This window comes from Macaca thibetana, chromosome 14 (genome assembly GCF_024542745.1).
Source record: "Macaca thibetana thibetana isolate TM-01 chromosome 14, ASM2454274v1, whole genome shotgun sequence".
Lineage (NCBI taxonomy): Eukaryota > Metazoa > Chordata > Mammalia > Primates > Cercopithecidae > Macaca > Macaca thibetana.
The window spans coordinates 23,375,621-23,388,501 of NC_065591.1; the positions used below are offsets into that span (position 1 = coordinate 23,375,621).

General features: G+C 40.4%; 1 long non-coding RNA gene across 1 annotated transcript; it reads right to left on the bottom strand.

Moving 5' to 3' along the window:
- Window positions 1–1,400: 1,400 nt before the first annotated feature.
- LOC126936598 (uncharacterized) lies at window positions 1,401–5,200 on the bottom strand. The gene is made up of 3 exons (XR_007719453.1): window positions 5,057–5,200; window positions 4,169–4,278; window positions 1,401–1,905 (listed from the first exon to the last, which is right to left on the bottom strand). It is a non-coding gene; the product is annotated as an uncharacterized LOC126936598 (long non-coding RNA).
- Between the last annotated feature and the right edge of the window lie 7,681 nt (window positions 5,201–12,881).

Consider the following 12,881-nt stretch of genomic DNA (forward strand, 5'->3'; position numbering starts at 1 on the left):
GCCGAATTCATATCGTGCTAATCCTGTGTTGTTCCCTGAATGATTGCAAAACTCTGAGTCACTAACGCTCCAATATACAAAATAAGAATTATTCTTCCCTTGACCAAGAGTACTTTTCAGAACCTGCAGAATATCTTCCTGCATTTTAAAGATGCAGGAAAACTATAAAGTGAAAATTATTTTAAAAGAAAAGAAATTCCTTTAATTAAATCATTGACTAAATTATAAGGCAATGTTAAAGGGGTTTTACGTTCCTCTTGTCTGTAAAAGTACAAATAGCAAGTTCTGAGTCATTTTCACCTCCTTCTTCCAATTGTGCTGTAGTCATTAGAAAGCCCAAACCAGGGTCAGAATCGCATGTACATTCAACACTCTTCATTGACAGACACTTAATGTATAGGAAACATGTTTTTGTCATGATGTAAAAGAGCTTTCAAACCCAATGTCTAAGTGAAATATGGATCTTAGATTTAACAGTGACATTTTACAACATCCATCCTCTATGACTTCAAACCACTTTTCTCCTTCCTGATCTTGCAAGCCCACAGGGATTCTTGCCCCAAATCCTAGAATAACAAAATAGCTTTTAAAATGTTCCTTAGGTGTTTGGCCTACTTGTTAAATCTGCTGCCATCAATTGGTGACAAGTGAAGAGGAGAATAAGGCATTCATAACTCTTCAAGCTTGGGTCCTGACTATACATATTAAAGACAGAAAACTTCCCTTTCTCTTTGTGCTAACAGCCATGCAATTCCTGAATATTGATAGGCATATATTTTATTCTACAGAAATAGAAGTGTTTTGACAAAGAAACCAACAGAATGAATCTTATTCTACTTTGAACTTAATGGTCAAATTTGAGATATATTGATGTAGGAAAAGGAATACACAAAAGACTGAGTTAATAAGTTTCGAAAAGATGGAGATAAGAACAGAGTTTAGGTCAATGTATCAAAGCTTCAATACCTGAAAGGTTTCTAAGCACTCTTACTAATAAGTGATTTCCTGTCCACCAAAGTGTTTTGTTTCTCTATCAATAAAGGCCAAAATGAGCGAAGAAAGTGGCAGCCTTTTATTTGCAAATATGCACACACTCTCGGAGGAGGTTCTCTGGTCCTCAGGTATGGGGGGGCCAGGGAAGTCGTGCCGGCGCTCTCGGGTGATGTTCTCCGGTCCACGAATGTGGGGGGCTGAAGAAGTCACGCTGGCTCCTGCCAGTGGCAGACTTTTATGCATTGGTACTGGAAGGGGGAGGGCAATGGGCGGGATAAGGGCGTGATAGGGGCGTCTCTGTAGGCATGGCCGGGTAAGTTTGGATCTCTTCCGATTGATGTCACCTGGCGCATGCTCGGTTGATCTGCATCTTCCCGGGCGTGGGCTGCATTTGTCCGCGCGTGGGAAAGTTGGTGAGGAAGAACCCGGAAGCAACATGGATTATGCCTTCTTGTTCACCTTCCTCCATCTTGTCCTTTCTCCTTCACCCAAACAGTCCAACCTCTTATTGATTATAAGAATTTGGGGCACCGTTGTCTGTCTGGCTGCTTCCTGCTGTTAGGGGACGTAGTTAGGGTCTGAGGTTGGCAGTTGGGTGTAGGGATGCAGGAGCATTTGGTTGAAGGTGACTCGGGTGATCTCTTGGACCCTGGCTCGGAGAAATTTTATTAAAATGGGAGCAAAATATAAGGCAAGGCAGAGGATTAGTATGGGAATTAGGAAATCACAAAGGGCACCCTGCCAAGCTAGGTCTTCTATGAGAGTAAAAAGTTGGGAAACCCACTGGTTGGGGGATGGGTCGGGAAGGAGGGTGTCTATGGGGTTTATGAGGGAAAAGTCAGTTAAGATGAAGAATGGTGAGGAAGCGGGAAAATTTGAGGAGGGTGTTGATCCTTGAGTAGAACTGGTCACCTGGAGAAAGGGAAGGGGAATAGATGTTTTGAGTTAGGTTAACATGTCTCGTCCCAAGAGGGGGTGGGACAAGAGGGTATCATGAGGAAAGAGTGGGCAAAGCATGCATAGTCCAGGCAGTAATTTAACATTGGGGTCTGGCGAGGGTTAGACGGTTTGCCGTCTACCCTAACTACTGAGATAGTGGATGGCTGGCTAGGACCTCCATAGGTTGACAAAACAGAATAGGTAGCCTCCATATTGATGAGAAAAGAAATTGGCTTATCCGCTACCTGTAGAGTTACCCTAGGCTCGGCGAGGGTGACAGGGGTCTCTGAGTGTGGGCACCGTCAGTCGTCGTCCAGGTGTAGGAGCTGGAAGGAGCTTTGAGGAGAGGCATCACGTTGAGGCGCAATGCCTGCCCTGCTGGCAGGGCAATCAGACTTCCAGTGTCCTTCCTGTTGGCAGGTTGGGCACGACGTGGTAGGCAGGCGAGGATTTGGACACTGTTTTGCCTAATGCCCAGTTGTGCCACACTTAAGGCATGGACGAGACGGAGTGGCCGGCTTGGCCTGGGGACACTGGTTTGCCTAGTGTCCTGGGTCTCCGCATTTATAGCAGGAGCCCTTGGGAGACTTGCCCTGTGTCTTCCCTGCTGGCAGAGTCGGCAACGCTGGTTGGAGGGCAGCCACTAGAGCTTGCGCCTGAAGCACAGCCCTTCTTTTCTCCTTGTCTATCTCTGCGGCCTCAGCTGCTGCTTCTCTGGAGTTAAAAACTTTAAAGGCCAATTTTCCTGTATGGGAGTCTGAGGCCCATCTTCAACCTTTTTTAGCTTTTTTCGAATATCTGAGGCTGACTGGGAAATAAAATAGGAGGCTAGGACAGCTGCCCCGGCTGGGGAAGTGGGCTAGCTGGGTAAATTGGGCCAGTGCCTCTGTAAGGCGATTTAGGAAGGAAGCCGGGTTCTCATCTGGGTGTTGGATAATTTCCTTTAATTTATCAAAATTGACCACTTTGTTAGAGGCTGCCTGCATACCGGCTAAGAGACATTGAATCATAATGTCCTCCTATGGCGGCCGGGCTGCTGTGGTTGGTAGTCCCAATCTGGTTCTATGAACGGGACAGCCATCTCTCCTAACGGGACAGTGGCGTCAGTTAAATGCCATTGATCTGCATGTTGCCTGGCGGCTGCAAGAATACGCTCTTTTTCCTCTGGGTTAAGGGAGGAGGACAAAATGACCTGTAAGTCATGCCAGGTTAGATCATATGCCTGACATAGGTATCGAAACTCCTTGGAATATAGGGTGGGGTTAGCAGAGAAATCGCCGAGCCGTTTTTCAATCTTGGAAAGATCTGCCAAGGAAAAAGGGACATGGACTCTAACTAGTCCTTCGGCTCCGGCAACCTCTCGGAGGGGGGCCAACAAACTAACAGGGGAGGTTGAAACAGACTGACCAGTCGGGTAGGTTGAGACCGGCTGACCAGTAGAGGGGGTTGGGGCAGGCTGACTGGTAGAGGGCTGACTAGTGGGGGCTGCTACCACGGTCTTGGAGCGAGTGTGGGCGGAAATGGGAGAGGTAAGAGGAGTGGCTGAGGGAGGGGCGGTAGGAGGAGCATAGGGAGGGGGGTTGGTAGGTCGGGAGGGAGGTGCCCCACCGTCGGCCTCGTCTGAGATGGAAGTAGAATCTTCCTCTGCTTGTGCTGTGGGGGCCGAGGGCTGGGTTTTAACTAACAAGACCTGGGCCATTGAACACTGGGCACACAGGTCTGGGCGAGAGCGCAAGTCCCAAAAGCCTTGGACATAGATAATCTCTGACCACTTTCCAAGCCTTTGGCAGAAATTAGAGAGATCTAATAGAATGTTATAGTCAAGTGTGCCGTCTGGTGGCCATTGAGACTGGTTGTCTAATTTATATTGTGGCCATGCCACAGTGGAGAGGAAAATTAGCCGCTTTCGTTTTAAATCTTGAGCTAAATGTAAGGCTTCCAAGTTTTGGAGGAGACACCCTAAGGGGGTGTTCCTAGGGATTTTGGATTGTGAGGTTCCCATTTTTAACCACCAGAAATGGAAACCGACCTCACGCAGTGGCAAAGCGTCCTTTGCAGCTGCTAGAGACCGGGGGCTCCTGGAGCCACTAACGGAGAATTGAGGAACTTCAAGACAGACGTCTCCGGGTTGAAGGCCTCACTGCGCCACAGGGTGGCTACGTCCTTGGGCGTACGTACGACTCCAGGCCAAGGACACGGAAACGGACGGAGATGGTTAACAAAGGGGAGTACTCACCAAAGAAGAAATTCTCAGAGAGGCACCAGTGGAAAGCTGGAACACTTGTTCCGTGTTGGTGGCTGGTTGGGTTGGGAGCCGGTTCGCTGGGGAGGAGGTTCCTCAGACCCCTAGGGGATGTTGAGGAAGGGTCTCCTCCCAGATCGGGTTTCGGCACCAGCTGTTTTGTTTCTCAATCAATAAAGGCCAAAATGAGCGAAGAAAGTGGCAGCCTTTTATTTGCAAATATGCATATACTCTTGGACGAGGTTCTCTGGTCCTCAGGTATGGGGGGCCAGGGAAGTCGTGCCGGCGCTCTCGGGTGATGTTCTCCGGTCCACGAATGTGGGGGGCTGAAGAAGTCACACTGGCTCCTGCCAGTGGCAGACTTTTATGCATTGGTACTGGAAGGGGGAGGGCAATGGGCGGGATAAGGGCGTGATAGGGGCGTCTCCGTAGGCATGGCCGGGTAAGTTTGGATCTCTTCCGATTGATGTCACCTGGCGCATGCTCGGTTGATCTGCATCTTCCCGGGTGTGGGCTGCATTTGCCCGCACGTGGGAAAGTTGGTGAGGAAGAACCCGGAAGCAACATGGATTATGCCTTCTTGTTCACCTTCCTCCATCTTGTCCTTTCTCCTTCACCCAAACACAAAGTTCCTCCCAACTCTTGACTTTCCTACCATAGACATTACTTTTCTTTACTATCTAGAAATATCCTTACCTCACATACGCAATATTGAGAAAATTATTTCTTTGTGTTACAGTGTTTGTAATAAAACTATACGATAATCAAATATACTACAATCACCTGAACTATTCCCCAATTTTAGATCTGTCAAAACCTGTAAATACAGCTAGCTTCTTCTAATAATTGAGAGATTCAGGAGTTAAACCAGTATTTACTAACCTTCAGTTCTCTCACCCTCTTTTTTCATCCTCTTTGCCCAGCTGTTGCTAACAACCAAAAGAGAGAGAGATGTTATGTATCAACTCATTAATTTGAAAATCAAGGTCTACAAGGCAGTATACTAAATATAACTGGCACCCAATAAAATCCAGTCTCTGAGTAAAGTCACTCTAAAGGAATAACAATCCTGTAAAATATTATAGCAGAAATAATTCTAGTGTTTACTTGGTCTCTGGAGAAAAATGCTAAAAAGTATAGACTGAAGGAGAGTAATGGGCAGAATTAAGAGCAGTGGTTCTCAACCAGAAAAGTTTTGAATCCTGTGAGAACACTTGGCAATGACTGTAGGTTTTTTGTTGTTGTTGTTATTACTACTGGAGGGCTACTCCAGAAGTGGGAAGAGACCAGGGACAGAGATGCTACTAAACACATACAGTGTACAGGGCAGAACTACAACAAAGAATTTTCCAGTCCAAAATTTCAAAAGCGCCAAATTTGAGAAATCCTATTCTTAAGTGTTTTTCAAAAATCTTCCTGGTATGGTGACTCACACCTGTAATCTCAGTGCTTTGAGAGGCCAAGGTAGGAGGACTGCTTGAGACCAGGAGCTCGAGACCACTGGGCAACATAGTGAGACCTCATCTCTACAAAAACATTTGAAAATTAGCTGGTTGTGGTGGCACATACCTGTATTCACAGCTACTTGGGAGGCTGAGGTAGGAGGACTGCTTGAGCCTGGGGAGTTTATGAGGCTGCAGTGAGCCATGGCTTCACCACTGGGCCCTAGCCTGGGTGACAGAAACCCTGTCTAAAAATAAATAAATAAATAAAAAGAAGAAGAAAAGACTAAAATAAGGAATCTCCCCAATTTCATATTCCAACTCCTGAGCATGGCATTAAAATTACAAACTAATTCCAGAATTTTTCAGTATATAGGAGAAAGGAGTTTTTCTTGTGTATTTTGCAGAAACTAAAATGTAAAAAGAAAGCAAGTGAGACGAGGCAGGATTTTACACTAAATATAAAGATGAGATGCTGACAGCTGTGAACTGTAAGAACTCCTCCTAAAGCAGCCCCTAACTGATTCAGCTCCACTCCCAGCCTCACTGAGGTTAGCATCAAAAATTATCATCTTTAGAAATAATAAATTCCTTGGTCCTGTATTCTCAAGTCATATGAAGGTAGATAAATAAGGGAGCTTTATGAGTTGATGCAAATGGACAGTTGAGGGAAGAAAGAAAACTTTAGTTTTAGAAAATAGATATGTGTTCTTTGCTGTCATCGGTCGCAATACAAAAACCTGCGAAGTAAGTATCTTAAAATGTTTATGAAGCCTATGGTCCTCCCAGTAGGTAAGCATTTCACATGGCCATTTTAATATTTTATAGGAAATGTGCTATGGTGTGTTTGGCTTATCCAGCAAAGTGATAGTCCAGGGAAAAGAATATACATCTGCTCATTTTTTTGACATGTAAGATTCTGGTGTGTACATGTATATTATACTGAAATAATTCTAGCAGTCAAGACTTCTCTTTCTTTTCTTCTTATTCTTAGTAGAAAAATGTGTCACTGGAAGACTCTACAATAAATTACGAATTATTGAAATGTGAGTGTATAAGCACTATTTTAAGCCAGGTACATAAACTTACTTCTGAAAGTTCTTCAGGAACAAATTTAATATTAGTTAGATAACAGAATGTATCTCATAAGCTATTAAAAATGTATTTAACTAAATATTTTTCAGAGATTAAAAATCATGTTTTTCAAAAAATTTAAAGAACATGGGAAAAAAGAAAGATGCAGAAATTATTTGGTTATAATTTGATTAAAAATAAACATAACCATATATATGTTGAAAGAGAACTTTGATAAAAAGTAAAAACAGTAGTGGTCACCATTGTTGAATGATTATAAACAGTTTTTACTTTTTAAAAATGTTTATGTTTCCAAATTTTTCATCAATGAAAATATTTTACTGCTGAGAGAAAAAGAAATGTTTTATTTTTAAAAGGACCTACAGATAATTTTTTAAAAATCTAACACATTGCTAAAACCATTTCCATATCAGTTCTATCCACTCTTACCTTGGAAAACAGAGAGCAGAATGAATTTGTAATAATTGAAGGCAGCAAACAACAAAATGTGGCCAAATCCATAAATGCGTTTACTTAGCAAAGCAATTCTTTGCAGCTGCAACAGTTGGAATCAGTTACTGAAGATTTTCATGCTGTAATATCAGCAGAGTCTCAACTTCTGGGGTTGGAGCTGGGGAAAAAGTCACTTATATTGGGCAGAGAGGCTAAGAAAAGAGCAATTTGATCAGAAATGGCTTCATTTCAACAATTATTATGCTATTATCCTGTGCTTGAAGATAAACAGTTTAGGTGGGGTCATGATTTAGCAGTCTCTTAAGACCATACTGTTTAATTAGCATGGCTCTTAAAAAAACTGAGCTCAGCTCACTTCTCATTGGGTCTATAGGAAACGAAAGTGTGTTTTTCTGTACTATTGGCATTTTTCTAGCTTTATTAGCCTTGTGGTATACATGGTACAAATGAGAGGTCATTTTTGACTAAGAAAACTCAATGGGCAGGGACTGGGCCAAGATAACAAAATCCCTGTAAGAGTTGAGAATAGCACACCTCTAATGTTCAAGATCCACAGGCAGCTCACACCTCATGTTTTACTTTTGCAAAACTTTATTTGCATTGTTTTCTGTTTGTTTATTTGTTTGTTTGGTTGGTTGGATTCTTAGAGCAGCCTACACCGTTTATCAAAATTCTTTCATTGCAACAGTCTCCTGGGCATTTGAATTTTGAGAAATGTTGCTTTTAGTAGTAATTTTCTCATCATTCCTTGGACCTAGGGAAATAATTAGGCATGTAAAGCTTTACAAAGAAATACTTATAGGTACAAACCTGTATATGTACTAGGACAATCCCGAGGTCCCTTCTAACCTGCAAACTTTTATATCTAATGGTCTGCTAGCAATCTCCACTTGAATGTCTCATATACAATTCAAATTAGCAGAAGGCTAAATGTTGAATTCTTGATCTACATTTCTAGCATTGTATTCACTCTATAAAAGCAGATATTCTCATTATCACTTAAGCAGGAAACTATGAAGTTTTTGACAAGTCTTTAGTAAGCACCTAACATCCCAGTTATCTGCAAGTCTTTTTGATTCTACCTCAAGGATAGATCTAGGAGCTATCCATTCTCTCCATTTTCACTTTCAGCCTCTTAGTTCTTGCCACCATTGCAGCCTCTCTAGCTATCACACTTTTCCCCCAACTGTCATCATTCCCCTTACAACAGCCAAATTGCTTCTTATAAATCATAGCACAGATTCACCTCTTTTTTGGCAACAGCCTATCAATGTCTTTTCATTTCATGTAGACTAACACCCAGATTCTTTAACATATCACTGATGGTGATTTCACTTTTGCTGCTTCTTTAAATTACCTTCTGGCCAATTTCCCCTCTATATGCCACACTCCAGTCACCCTGTGCTTCTTTCATTTCCTCAAACACAGCAATGTTTTCTCCAGCATTAAGGCTCTCTTCTAGGCAAGTATATGCCATTCAGTGGGAAAACATTTGCCTGTTCTTTAAATCAAGGTCAACATGTTTCTTTTTTCTTCTTTTTCTTTCTTTTTTTTTTTTTTTTTTTTTTTTTTTGCCATAGCCCTGAGTGAAATAGTAAATACTTCTCCAAGTTGAGATTGGAGGTCTAACTTGGTGTGTAACTGGAGAGAAGGTCCCGCATACCAAAATCAGGCACTAAAACTTAGGCTTGAAGCCTCTCTTGCATTCCTGCAATAATTAACCTAGTTTCTACCACTTCAGTACCAGAGGTATGGCTCTGCTAAGTTCTTGAATTCATTACCCTAACAGAGTAGTTTAAATATGACTCCTTACATGTTAGTAATAATTGAAGACTTGTATTATACCATATATCAAATCTGGTAGCTCAATAAAAGTGTAGACTTTAGATACAAAGTATGGGTTATTTTTATAGGGTTCTTATTTTTTCAAAAGTAGGGCAGAGTGCTGTTTTAATGGCTTAGCTTTGACTTTTAAGCATAGAACAAATATAAATTGTGCTATAACACCTGTTAAAATCCAGGCCTTGATGCTATCTAATGTATAATAGTTTCTCCATCATAAGTCACCCTCACCGAAGAAGTTACTTCAAATTACACAACCTGAAGACTTAGGCAGGCAGTGCCTATAGACACAAACATATTTTTATAGTGTGTTTCCCTTCTGTATTATTTCAACTCCTACACTGCTTACATATTTATAGAAACCTCTGGTGATTCTTAATGATGTTGTTCAGTCTGGTTTCTTAATAATTTCCTTGGTTTTATGCTAACATTCCTGCTGTTGATTGTTCCCTTATTTTAATTATGCCACACTCTAAGCAGTGCTTCCAGGAGTGGGTTGAAGTTTTCACTGCAGTACATTACAGGTGAAAACAATTTTTAATGTCCCATTAGAGCAATAATTTTTCCTTTGCACTTTGGCAGGGGTGGGTGGGTACATAAGGCCCTATCAATACTAGAACAATCACATTCCTTGACTGTAGGAGCTGACGGCCACTTGTAGTGAGTTAGGAAATATAAATTATGGTGACTAAAACCTATTGAACCTGTGTTACATACAGACCAGAATAAGTAATCTACATTCATTCTGTCATTTAATTATCATTGTAATAAGTTATATGCATATATTATGTGCATATGCATATGTTATTTGCATGTCCAGTTGACACACATGAAAACAGAAGCTCAGAGAATTTCAGTACCATGTCCAAAGTCATCCATAAGCAAGCGATGGCAAGAAACAAGCACTCATCTGATGCTACAGCCCATACTTTTAACCACTCTGCTATGCTTTCTTTCAACTGAAAACAACTTCTCATCCCATCCTAAAATTAGAAAGAACACACACACACACACACACACACGTGCACACACACTTTTCCTTGCTTACAAGCTACAAGCATCAAGGTTTTTTTTTTTTAAAGTAGTTAGTTGTTAATTAGTTTAAGAAGAAATGGTTGAGGTTGAAGATAAATCCTATCACTGTTGCTAAAATTTGGCTGACATAACATATTGTCAAAAGAATGTAACTTTGGAATCAAGATTACTGATTCTGATTCTAAATGCTGAGATAACTGTGTATTCTCAGTGAAATTAGGCAATTTCTTAAACCCTCTGAATCTCAGTTCCTACATCTATAGATGGAAATAATACATACATAAGAAATGTTAAGTACTAAATTAGGAAATGCATACAGGATGCCTGGACACAATCTCTGTCATATATTTTTCAAATCAATATTAGTCTCCTCTAGTTTCTAGTTCTATTATTATCTACAGAATAATAAACAAATGATTCTCTTTATTTTTTCTCTTGCAACCATCATTAAGGACCACTAGATGCCCTTAGAGATGGCTGCCAATAACTTTACTGACCCCATTTCCGGACTTAGTCAACTTTTAGCTTCACTGCCCACCTTGTTGTTCTTTTAGTGCACTAGAAACATTCCAGTTTTAGGGGCCTTTACACTGGCTATTCCCTTTGCCTGGTGTTATGTTCCTTAGACATCTGCTTGACTTTCTCCCTCATCATCTTAAAGTCTTTGGTCAAATGTCACCTTCTCAATAAGGACAATGAGGGCATTTCTGACCATCTAATTAAGAATTGTACATATGCACCCCTTACTCTCTGAATGCCTCCTGAGCTTGATTCTTCTTAATGATTTATTGTGATTTAATTGTTTTATTTATTGTATGTCTTCCTCACCCACTGGAATATAAACTATGAGAATAGGAACGTTTGTTCACTGGTTTATTTCCTGTATCTCGGACAATAACTGGTATGTAATAGATGCTCAATAAATATTTATTAAATTAATGAATAATTTTGAATGACTATTTTCAATAAATAAAATTAAGAAATATCATTATGGAATGTGTTGAACTAAACCCTTCGTGGGATCAGATGTAAGACTGAAGTATCAGTATAATTAGAGAAATGTTATTCAGATACAGTATGTTTGATTGTCCATTAGCTCCACATTTTTATAAAGCCATTCTTTTTGAAGACTTCATTTTCTGGAACTGCTTTAGGTCCATGGCAAAATTAAGAGAAATGTGCAAAGATTTATCATATACGTCCTTCCCCCACATCCTCCTAAGAGTAGTACATTTCTTTTTTTTTTTCTTTTTTTTTTTTTTTCTTTTTTTTGAAACAGGAGTCTTGCTCTCACTCTGTGTCCCAGGCTAGAGTGCAGTGGCCGGATCTCAGCTCACTGCAAGCTCCACCTCCCGGATTCACGCCATTCTCCTGCCTCAGCCTCCCGAGTAGCTGGGATTACAGGTGCCCGCCACCACGCCCGGCTAGTTTTTCGTATTTTTTTAGTAGAGATGGGGTTTCACCGTGTTAGCCAGGATGGTCTCTATCTCCTGACCTTGTGATCCGCCCATCTCGGCCTCCCAAAGTGCTGGGATTACAGGCTTGAGCCACTGCGCCTGGCCGAGTAGTACATTTCTTACAATGAATGAACCTACATTAACATATCATCATCACCCGAAGTCTATAGTTTATGTTAGGGTTCACTCAGTGTAGTCATTCTAAGGTTTGGACAAACGTGTGATGCCATGTATACACCGTTATAGCATCTTGCAGAGTAATTCAACTGCTGCGAAAATCCTCTGGGCTATGCTTTGTCCATCCTCTGTCCCCAGTCTGGAAACCACTGATCTTTTTATTACCTTTATAGTTTTGCCTTTTCTAAAAAGGCATATAATTGGAATTATATATTATTACATATATTCTTTCTGGATTTACTTCTTTCCTTTTGTAATATGCATTTAACATTCCTTTATGTTTTTAATGGCTTGGTAGCTGTTTTATTTTTAGCAATTAATATTTCATTGTCTATATATACCACAGTTTATCCATTCACATAGTGCTTCAAAGCATCTTGGTTGTTTCCAAGTTGTGGCAGTTATGAACAAAGCTTCTGTAAAGAATTCCATGCAATTTTTTTGTGGTCATAGGTTTTCTACTTTTTTTGATACATATAAAAAAGCATGATTGCTAGATATTATGCTAAGAGTGTGTTTAGTTTTGTAAGAAACTTCCAAAGTGGCTGCACATTTTTGCATTCCCGCTGGCAGTGAATGAGTTTTCCTGTTCCTCTACATCCTACCAGCTTTTGCTGTTGTCAGTGCTTTATATTTTGGTCATTTTAATAAGTATGTAGTGGAAATTTATTGTCTTAATTTGCAATTTACTAATGACATGTGATGTTGGACATCTTTTCATATGTTCATTTCCCATCTGTATATCTTCTTTGATGAAATGTCGAATCAAGTCTTTTGCCCATTTTTTTAATCAGGTTGTTCATTTTCTTATTGTTGAATTTTAAAATATTTTTGTATATTTTGGATGAGACTCCTTTATTAGATATATCTTTTGCAAATGTTTTCTTCCAGTCTGTGACTTGTCCTTTCATTCTCTTGACAGTGTCTTTAGCAAAGCAGAAGTTTGTTTGTATTCAATTTTAATAAAGTCATTTTTTTCCTTTATGAATTTTGGCATTGTTACTATAGCTAAAAAGTTGTTGCCACACTTGAGGTTATCTAGGTTTTCTTCTGCATTATCTTCTGGGAGCTTATGAGTTTGTGTTTTAATATCTATGGCTATGATTCATTTTGAGTTAATTTTTATGAAACATGTAAAGTCTGTGTCTAGATTCACTTTTTGGAAATGTAGGTTCAGTTTTGACAGTCTATGTGTTGAAAAACTTA